Here is an 11,002-nt window from a genome sequence, read left to right as displayed (position 1 = left end):
GAGCTCACTGCTAGAGTGTGTTTCAGAACTGTATTGCTTATTAGCTATCTTTTAATTATTGTGTGTACAAACTTATTGCTCCTCTGCAAAGTATTTACGAGAGTACTCTGACCTCAAAAAGTATTTTTTTTTATAACTGTTGGTTCTAAAAATAAAACAACAATATCTAAGGATATAATCACAATTGGCCTGGAGTTAAGTTCTTCAGTGTGTGAAACCTTTTGCTGACTGAGTGTGTACAACAAATGCTTTACACTGTCCTCTGGTACTGCCTTACTGCTCGACCAAGCTACCACTTTGGAGAGTAAGGTCAGTTCTGACTTTAACCTCTGTTATACCTTTGGGGTTTGTGGACTCTATACACACTGTACCTCCTTATTGTCCAGTATATATAGAGCCACTTTCTCACAGACTAACTCATCATAATGAGCTCTATCATATCTTGCAAACAAAGCTTGAGTGTTAGCAATTGTCCAGACATTGGCTGCTTGTGAAATGGTGCGTTTTCCTGAAGCATCTAAAAGCTTAGACTCTTTGTCAGGGGGTGGAGCATCCCCTATTGTCTGCGAGTTAGCTCTTTTTCTCGCAATTGACACTACTAGTGAGTCCAATGGCAACTGTCCTTTAATGTATACTGGATCAGTTGGAGCCGCTTTGTACTTTTTTTTCTAGTCTGGGGTTAATTACCCTGGCTCTGACTGGGTCTTTAAATATTTCAGGTGCATGTCTTACCACTCCACTAAGTATTGGAAGTGTGGTTGTGGTCTTATGTGATGACATTAATGTGTCCATTAGGAAGTCTTCTTCCATTGTATCTGTGTGTAAGTCTACTCCATGGAAAGTAGCTGCTCTATGAATGAGCTGCGTAAACCCAATAGTGTCATCTGGGGGAGATGGTCTAGATGGGTATACATCATCTTGTGGCAGACCTGGTGCATTATAATCTTCCCATGGGTCACCTGATGGCCCAGGAATATCACCTGGGTCATTAATGTCATCCATGTGTTCACTCTCTATGTCTTGTGAGTAGCTATCCCCATCATCCTCATCTTGTGGTATAAGACTGTGTACTAGATGGTGAATGTACAGGAGAAATATCTACTGGTACTTCTACTTCTAGTGAAGGAATCCTCATTGGTGAAGTTTGAGCATGCTTTTTTAGAGTAACTGGCGGTGGTTTAGGATAGTCCATTTTCCTCTTTTCAGACACTGAAGTGATATGTCCAGTCTTTGGATTAATATGAAGAGTCTTGATTTGGATCAGGTTTAAAAAGCTCTTCTACTGGCAAATCTTTTTTCGGCGCAGATTTATTTGGTTTGGGGCTGAAATGCTTAGCTTGAACAGTGTCTAATGTCTTTGGAGCAGGTTTTGGTTTCGGTTCTGAAGACTTTTTCCTAGGATCCGTGCTCTTTAGATCCGGAGTTTTTGTTCCCGGAGTACGTTTAGACTCATCTACCTTCGGAGCCGAAGTATGTTTCGGTACCGGAACAGTCTTCGGGTCCACTTTTTTCGGAACCGGGGTGGTTTTTGGTTCAGTAGCTTAGGGAACCTCTTTCGGTGCCAAACTTGCTTTCGGTTCGACCACTTTCGGTGCCGAAGAATGCTTTGGTGCCGGTGTTCATTTTGGCTTAAGGACCTTCTGCATTTCGGGACCGACAGACTGACTCGAGCCAGAGTCGACTGGAGTCTTTTTTATATTCTTCGCTGCCAAGCCAGAAAGCGGGGCGTCGGAAGGTTTTGGTTGGTGTGCACCTGGACCCGGAGGTGGAACTGAAGCCTGTCCCGGTATGGTGAGGTGAACAGGGTCTTCAGTGCTCACGACCTGTTTACCAGCTGGAAGATATTCATCTTCGGATTGATCTTCGTCTCCAGAAGCTGAATCCCCTGCTTCGGAAGCGATGTCTTCATGCTGCTGTTCTTCGGCGTCTACTTCAACTGGAGCCTCGTCTATGATGAGGTCTAGTGTCGAAGATGACTGCGCCATTAGTCTTCGAGCTAGACGGTCCCCGGTTGTTTTCTTGGACCGGAACGAAGCACAGGCCTCACAGTCTCTACTCTCATGCTCTGGAGATAAGCAGAGATTGCAAACCTCATGAAGATCGGCGTGAGGGAATTTGTGTCCACACCGAGGGCACTTCTTGAAGGATGTTCTTTCCGTGAGCCAAAGGCCCAATGGCGCAGGTGGGCCCGACAGCCCCGACGAACGCTGGAATCGAGAAGTGAAGCCTCTCTTCGGCGCTGGTAACCAGAATCAATGTCGACGCTGATGGTATTTTGATTGACTTATGGATTCGAAAAGAGATCGGTAACGGGACCGAACGGTGAACAGATCCGAGCCCGATGGCGGAAAAAAACAATCTGAAGATGGAGTCGATGCCCATGCGCACTACGATCTAAGGGAGGAGTCATCCAACAGACAAAGACTCTTCCAAAACAACAAAGTGTAATCATACGGGCCCACCACCAGATGGTGATCTTATGCAATAGTGTGTGGTCTGCAGCCCATATGACTAACATGATGTTATTTTCTTGGTGTACAAACTGGGGGTCTCTGGGGGAACATCCAACGTATGTCCTGAACGGACAATTAGTAAAACTATTTTTTCTGATGTTTTAATGTCCCCCCTCCCCAAAACGTCTGAGGGCCAGACAGCAAAAGGGGAGGGGGCGGCTGGGAGTCAGGCTCTCTTCGTTCACACTTGTGAGGTACTTCTTTTTCTTCCTTTAGACCTTCCATTAGTTTGGTTTCGATAAAGGAGTATCCTATGAAGATAAGGGCATCGTTGACCTCATACAGGTTGAATAATGCTCTAAAATGTTGTGATGTCAGCAAGCCACAAAAAGTAGATGTCCTATATCTGCAATAGTGCAACAGTCCTAACACCCTTGCAGTATCACTGTTGGTTTTAAGGCCCTGTAGAGTTCATCCACATGTTTAACAAAAAGAGTTGGCCCATTAAAAGCTATGTCTAAGATTTTTACATGGGACATCAGTACGGAAGGCTGTGGATTTTCACCACCCTTGCCTCCTTAGTACAGTCCCTCCTCTAACCAGTAAAAACATGTATTTGAAGCATCCATCGCACATCAATCATGAACGATTCGTTCTCCATCTTTTATGATAGCTCTTGCAGTTTATAGCTCAGGGATAAGAGCTAGTAATGGAGCTATGTCATGCCACATCTGGCGATCGTACCCACTCTAGAAAACCCAGGGCATTGGAGGTCTTAATTGAGGTTGCTGCCATAGAGGAAATTTCCAATTCAGATTGTCAATACGTTTGCTATTGCTGTCTGGCAGACTAGGTGGCGGCGTTATTAGGGTGTTGGTTCTTCTCTGAGCTGCTTACTGAATCTGTTCAAGTATGACCAGTGAGACAAGCTGGTGCCCTTGGTCGCTGTGGTTCCATTTACAAGGGACTGACCTGTGGCCAAAGAGTGCCAATTGGGTTTTGTATCAATGCAGACTTAGGTAAAAAAAACATAAGCCCTGGGTACCTGTTTGGCAGCAACCCAGGGAACACTCAGTCAAAGTACTTCAGCACCGAGCAATACACGATTTAGCAATAGGATTGCCTGTGTGGTGAAGCAAAAGCCACAAAGTTGTTTAGTTTGACGAAATGGTTTTGTACTTTATAAATAATACAACTCAGATTGATGTGAAAGGCAGACACCACTTTGGGTAGGAATTTGGGGTTAGTGCGAAGAATCCCTGTTTTTGTGGGGTTGCAAAAAATGGTTCCGCTATTGTAAGTGGCTGAAGCTCACCCACTTTTAGTGATTTAATAGCAACGAGGAAAGCAACTTTCCAGGTGAGAAATTGCAGTTCACATTTATGCAGTGACATTAGTTTGTTAAGGACAATGTTAAGATTCCACACTGGAGCCGGTGGCAGTCTTGCTGGAATAACGTATAGTTTACCTGTCAGTGTAGTTTTGCAGCTTGAAGACTTCCTGGATTCACAATGCTGTGCATTATTCCGCCATCTAGTGGTTGGGTCCGGAATTGTAGTCTTTATTCCCCTGTAGCCCAGGTGGGGGTCAACATCCCACCATTTGGGGTCTTCGTGACGTCGACTCGCTTCCTCCAGAAGCTCCCACCCTTTGGTCACAATCTTCAGATTCTTTTTTCTTATCTTGTAACTTTTGTTTGTTTTTTAATCTTTAAGTTTCACTTCAGTTTTAATCCCTTTCCTCCTGTCTCATTCTGGCAGAGGAGGGTGGGTTCGCTAGTGAATCCAGAAAGTTTTCAAGCTGCAAAACTACACCAATAGGTAAGAAACTATACGTTTTGCAGCATGAATCTTTCTGAATTCCCTATGCCGTGAATAGATTGTGTCGCAGTTTGTCCTTATTGTGGTGGCTGGGTGAAAGATTGAGCTCTGGTTATTGAATATGTGTTGTAAGACCTTCTATCCCACTTGCGCTTCCTTGCTCATTTGGATATCTACACAGTAGTGGTTAGTGAACGTGCGCACTGAAGACCATGTTGCAGCTTGGCAAATGTCTTAAATTGGTGAGTTAGCTAGAAATGCAATTGTAACTCCTTTCTTCCTTGTTGGGTGAGCATGAGATGCTCCTTGTAACAGTTGTCCTGCTTGTTTGTGGCAGAGTTGTATGGTTTGTGCAATTCACCGTGCAATGGTATTTTTGGTAACTGGTCGTCCAAAAAAACTGCTGGCAAAGGAAACAAAGAACTGCTTTGTCTTTCTGCACTCCTTTATCCTTGAACTGTCTGAGCTTGGAAATGAGCTACCCAACCAGTGAGCGATGCGCCGGCTGTTAGCACGGTCTGTGCAACTGGGTCGATGAAGGCCCGCCCCTTTGGATAGGTTTTGTAGATTCCATTTTGTGGATGGTGCGGCGTCTACCAACACTAGATCAGAATTTTGACCCCGAGACGGATTCCACTGACGTGTTAAGCATTCTTGAAGGGAACGCATTTGAAGTCTTTCATGGGGAACTATCATGATGCAAAACACCATCATTTCCAGTAGCTGCATGTATACTCGAGCTGGTAGTGACTGCTCGGGCCGATACCGAGATTAACGCCTGAATATTGCAGATTCTGACTGCATTGGGACAGGCTAGAGCTTTTAGAGAATTGAGAGTGGATCCCAAATATGTTTGTGTGTTGGAGGGTTGGAGATGGCACTTCAACAAATTCACTGTTCAGTAATTGCAGTGTTATTTGAGTGTGCTGGAGACACATTAGGTAAGAGCTGGCTTTGATGAGCCAATCGTCTAAATATGGGAAGAAATTAACATGCTGTCTTTGCAGGTGAGCATTGACTACTGCCAGGCATTTGGTGAATACTCTGGGAGCAGTGGTGACTACGAATGGAAGCACTTTGACATGGTGGTGTTGTCCCGCTACCACAAATCTGAGACATTTGTGATGAGCTGGATGTATTGGAATATGAAAGTATGTGTCCTTTAAGTCTAGAGTAGACAAAGGTGTCTTTTGCCGGATGATGGAGGCGTCATCTGTAGATGTTTTTGAAGCCCTCCCCCACCTTGTAGAAGGAGCAACAAAAAGACGATTGGATGGGGACTGTAGTGCTCTCATAGACTTTGCAATGTCTTTCTTCATCTTCTCTAAGGAAGTGTCTACAACAGGACCAAAGAGATGCTCTTTATCAAAAGGTAAGTTTAAGATAGACGCCTGTACCTCATGTGTAAACCCTGAAAACCGAAGCCAGTCGAGCCTTCTTAGCAAGACACTGGTGTTGATTTCAACAGCTGCAGTGTCAGCTACATCTAACAGATGTGTTTGAAATTAGCTTCCTGAACTAGGTTGTGTGCCTAAGACTTTATTAATCAGGTAGAAATTGGGCAATCGTTCCAATTCGCCGGAGTGCTCGGTCGTATCTAGCTAAGAGAGCCTGGGTATAGGCAATACGCCAGTGATTGGCTGCCTGTGCAGCTACTCACCGTAGCGTCCCCGCCTCCCCCCTCTCCCCCCATCCCAAGGCATCTATTTATTTACATTCCTTGTCTGGAGGTGGGGCATCCCACAATGTCTGTGAGTTTGTCGGTTTATGGGCATTAGAAACCACTAAGGAATCTAATGGTAATTGACCCTTGATGTAAACTGGATCGGATGGTGCAGATTTATACTTTATCTACCCTTGGCCTAACACTTCGCGCACAAACCGGATCTTTAAAGATATTGTCCGTAGGTCTTAGCATACCCTTAATCATAGGCAGTATGTAAGATCTTTGGGAGGAGTTTAGTGTTTCAAAGAAAAAATCCTCCTCAAGTGACTCTTTATGAAGCTGAACTCCATGATATTCAGCAGCCCTATTAGTTTTATCTACCCTACATTATCATAAGGTGGAAAGGGTTTTGTAGGGTATAGATCTGGATCATTTTGGGTTTGGATCTGTGTTATAATCGTTCCATGGATCAGGACTATTATCATCTACCCAGTGCCAGTCATCCCGGTGGTCAGATGTTTGTGGTCGTGGTGAATTTGTGGGTGTTATCAACACATTTGAGTTAGATGGGGAAGGAGGTGTTAGAGGAGGAGGAGAGGGGTTAGTACCAACATGTTTTCTCTTAAGAGGAATGTGGTAAGTGTCCTCCGTTTCTGGTTTGTGTTTAGATGGCAATTTTGTGTGAATATGTCCAGTTTTGTGATTGATGACTAGTTCCTTTTGTTCTGGGTCTAGGTTTTAAGGAGAGACAGCGAAACTAGGCTCCTTTGATGGAGTACGAGCTATTTTATCTTTCGGTGCCAATATTTTTGGGGCTGAGGTTTTTGGCGCCAAAGTATTCGGATCCGAAGATGGTTTCGGTACCGAAGGAGTGGACTCAAATGTGTTTCAGTCTCGGAGCAGATTGCTTCGGCTCGGTGCCCGAAGCGGCCGCCGGAAGACTTTAATATTGGTTTCGGTGCTGGGCGGGAATGCAAGACGTAAGAAACGTGTTCTCTGTGCCAACCTTGTCCTAAAGGCAGAGGACGTACCGGGGCATTTTAATTGGACAGAGGTGGAGTTTGGGGCAGGGGAGGATTGGTACTCACGGTACGCTGCCCCTGTGGAATATGTTGGTCCATGTCAGAGTCTGCTCCTGACACGGAAATAATCTCCTCTTCTTCCTCTGCTCCTTGCGCGTCGTAAACTTCTTGTTCGGAATCTTCTCTGAAGAGATCTGGAATTGAACAGCTGTATTGGAGTTTCATTTCGTGACCTCAAGCCCGACTGACACGGACCATCATCTTGGATTGGAACGATTTGCTTGCGTCGCAGTCTTGTCATGCTCAGTGGAGTGGCACAAGTTGCACACTTCATGCGAGTCAGTGAGCGGGTACTTGATGTGCCACCCAGGACAGAATTTAAATGGAGTCCATTCCATCGACTGTGCGGTGGCCTGACACGGCTATGCCAGACGGCCCTCCACCAAGTTTCCAATCTGAAACCGATACGCAGAGAATGTGAAATGCGATCAAATAACAATACTGTCTAGGGTAAGTGAATTGCGCACAGAGGGGAACCCGAGGAACAGTTTCAAACCAGAGCGCCCCAATAAACATCCAAACCCGATGACGGAAAAAAATAACAATCTAACAATGGAGTCAGTGCTCATGTACAATGTCACCAAAAGGAGGAGTCACCTTACCCCAAGACTGGGAAGACTTAGCAGGAGTATGCAAAGCATGTGATCTACAGCTCACATGCCTCAAACATGAAGTTATCGGGTACCAAACGTGAGACTGTCTTTAGGGTTGAGTTTCTGTGGTTAGAACAAGGGTTCCCCCATGTTCGAGGATGTACTCTCAAAACACCCTCAGCAGTACTAGGGCGGCCGGGTGCAGAGTGCTGAGGCCCAATGTTATCCAATGCGGGATGGGGCCTCCGGTTGGTGGCTGCTTACGAGCAGGCCACTGGGTTGTGGGAGCAAAGCTTCTGGTGCAAGGCTCAGGGCAAAGGGGTATCTGAGTTAGCACCCAAAGAATACCCGAAACAGCGCAGGGGCGGTTGGGGTGGAGGGTGCTGTTTCGACGTCCGGTGCCATGTTGGATTCAATGGAGATTCTCTGGTTTCAACTAAGACTGCAGGTTCGGGACATATATCTTCTGGAGGAGACCACTGGTTGGAGAGGTAAGCTAGGATGCTGGGACACAGTTGGTTGGGCAACCCCAGGTGCAGGGGTGTCTTTAGGCATCGGGTTTCTCTTACCATCTCGTGTCGCAGTCAGGGGGATCCTCCAGGAAGAGGCTGTCGGCTCGGCTGGGGGACTCGAGGCAGGTCAGAGATCACCAGATCTCAGGTCAGGATTGCCGGGGATACCTACTTGTGTTGGGCCACTCAAACTCGGACCGTGGGCAAAGGGTGTTGACTCGCGGATTTGGCGGGAGACAGAGTCTGTGGGTGAGCAAATCTGATGTTCACGGGAGACAAAGACTTTTCTTTGGAAGTCAGCGCAGGCCCTCGGGGTTCTTGAGGTTGCTGGCTGCAGGACCCACCGGAGTTTTGCTTCTGCAGGCTCGAGGTAGAGAGTGGCCTGTAGGGCTGGGGTCAAGTCGGTGGGAGTCCTCTTAGCTACAGCACAACTGTTCGGTACTTTTCTTCGTCGTTTCTTGTCTGAGGAGGCAAGGTTCGGAGGTGCCAGGTACTTAAAGGTAAGTAAAAGGAAGAGACCAATGGGTCATTAAAAAGTGGGGGCAACCATGCAAAAAGGGTACTTTCTTACATGTTGGTTTTGTATGGAACTTTGATAAACTGTAAAGAACTAAACATTGTTTACTTCTTTTCTCTAGGAAGTGTCCCAGTGTGATATCTAGGTGTATCACACGGAGTAGAAAAAGCAATCCAGAAACTAATCTGAAAAGTAATTCAAAGTAATCTAACAGTATTGAAAGCATTTACAAACCTGTAACAGTCATTTTCATTCAGCTTGCTTGTATTGTTCAACCTGCCTAGAAAATGATCAAATACACTTAACTGTGTCAGGCTTGCTTGGTTCTAGGAAATAAATACAACTAAATATTTTTAGATAAATCAAATTGGTCTGAGTTAAGTCTTTAAGCGTGTGACATCATTTGCTTATTGAGTGTGAACAACAAATGCTTAACATTACCCTCTGATAAAGCTTTACTGTTCACCCACACTACCACAAATAGAGAGTAAGGTGCGATCTAATTTTACCGCGCCTACCTTTGGTGTTCAACTGGACTCTGCACACTATACCTCATTTTGGTATAGTATATACAGAGCCAGCTTCCTACAAGGAGTTACCTTGCCTCTTGACTGGAAAAGACTTGAAAGAAAAACAACTTGCAAACATCCAGACCCAACACTAGATGGCAGGAGTATGCAAAGCATGTGTATCTACAGCACACATGCCTCGAACATACAATTACAATTGCGTTGAGCTGTAAGTTGCGAGTCAGGCAAACACTAGCCACTTTTTGATCCGACTGTAAGAATTGTACTGCAGGCACGGCCATCACCCTTAAAGGTGAAAAAACTTTCTCTTATGTTATTTGACTGAGTGGTTCCCAACTATGATGCCCTCATAGTCATGCTCGTCGCACAAGTTACTACTTGTGTAACAATATATCTGTAAGATACATTAGTTAGTGATAGATTCCTTACCTTAGAATATCCCCAGGCGTCAGACTGGATCAGGAAATTATGTTTTTTTTGCGTAGCAGTACCCATGCGCGTTGGTAAGAGTCGCCCGGGGCTCCGCGTCCGTCGCCCTGATGACGTCGCCTCCACGTGCCGACGTCAGTGCTTATACACAGCTTTTCCACGCCAGAAACGCAGAGCCATGATAAAAACCAACACTGGTGTCATGAAACTAGGGCCCTGAAAGGGGAATGACCATAACCCTAGATATCGGTTCGCAGGATGGGTGGGTCGGTAAGGAATCTCTTACAGATATATCGTTACCCAAGTAGTAACTTGTGCATCATAAAGAGACAGGTTAGTGATAGATTCCTTACCTTAGAATAGATACCCCAGCAATACCAACCCCGGTGGTGGGTCTGCGAACCAATAATTACACCAGAAAGTCCTGGGGGACGGTACGGCCAAAGAAGCCATCCCTCCGGACTTGGCTGTCCAGGCAGTAGTGTCTTGCGAACGTGTGCAGCGAGGCCCACGTAGCTGCCTGACAAATGTTCTGCAAGGGGACTCCCCAGCCCAGGCCAGTAGTGGTTGCCTTGGCCAGAGTGGAATGGGTCCTCAGCCCAACAGGAGGTTCCTTTTTAGCCAAGGAGTAGCAAGCCTGGATGCACAACACGATCCACCGAGAGATGGTCCGTTTGTGCACCGCCCGTCCCTTCTTAGCACCCACGTAACCAACAAAGAGTTGGTCATCCACCAGGAACTGGCGTGTGCGATCCAGATAGAATGAGAGCGCACGTTCGAGGGATGCGGAGGCGGAAAGAAGGTGGGCAAGGTGATGGCCTGCCCGATGTGGAAGGCTGTCACTACCTTGGGCAGGAAAGAGGGTCTTGTCAGCAACACAACCTTGTCCGGATGGACAGAAAGGAAAGGTGGTTTTGAAGAAAGAGCCTGGAGCTCACTCACCCTCCTGGCAGAGGTGATGGCAACCAGGAAAGCAGTTTTAAGGGTAAGAAGACTGAGAGGACAGTGGTGAAGTGGCTCGAAGGGAGCGCACATCAGATAAGTGAGTACAAGGTTCAAGTCCCACTGGGGCATCACGAATGGAACAGGAGGAAACATGTGTGATGCCCTTCAAAAACCTATTTACAATTGGGGACTTGAACAAAGATGGCTGATCAGGTAGCCTCAAGAAGGCAGAAAGAGCAGAAAGGTAGCCCTTGATAGTGCCCAGAGCAGAGCCCTGCTGGGCAAGAGAAAGAAGGAAGAGGAGAACCTCAGAAAGGGGAGCAGAGAGTGGATACACAGCCTTTGCTGTGCACCATGCCACAAATCTGTTCCACCTGTAGGCGTATACCGACTTTGTGGAGGGACGCCTGGCTGCCAGAATGACATTACAGACTTCAGGAGGCAAGTCAAATGGC

Source organism: Lissotriton helveticus, chromosome 9 (assembly GCF_964261635.1).
Source record: "Lissotriton helveticus chromosome 9, aLisHel1.1, whole genome shotgun sequence".
NCBI lineage: Eukaryota > Metazoa > Chordata > Amphibia > Caudata > Salamandridae > Lissotriton > Lissotriton helveticus.
This window is presented reverse-complemented; position numbering follows the sequence as displayed.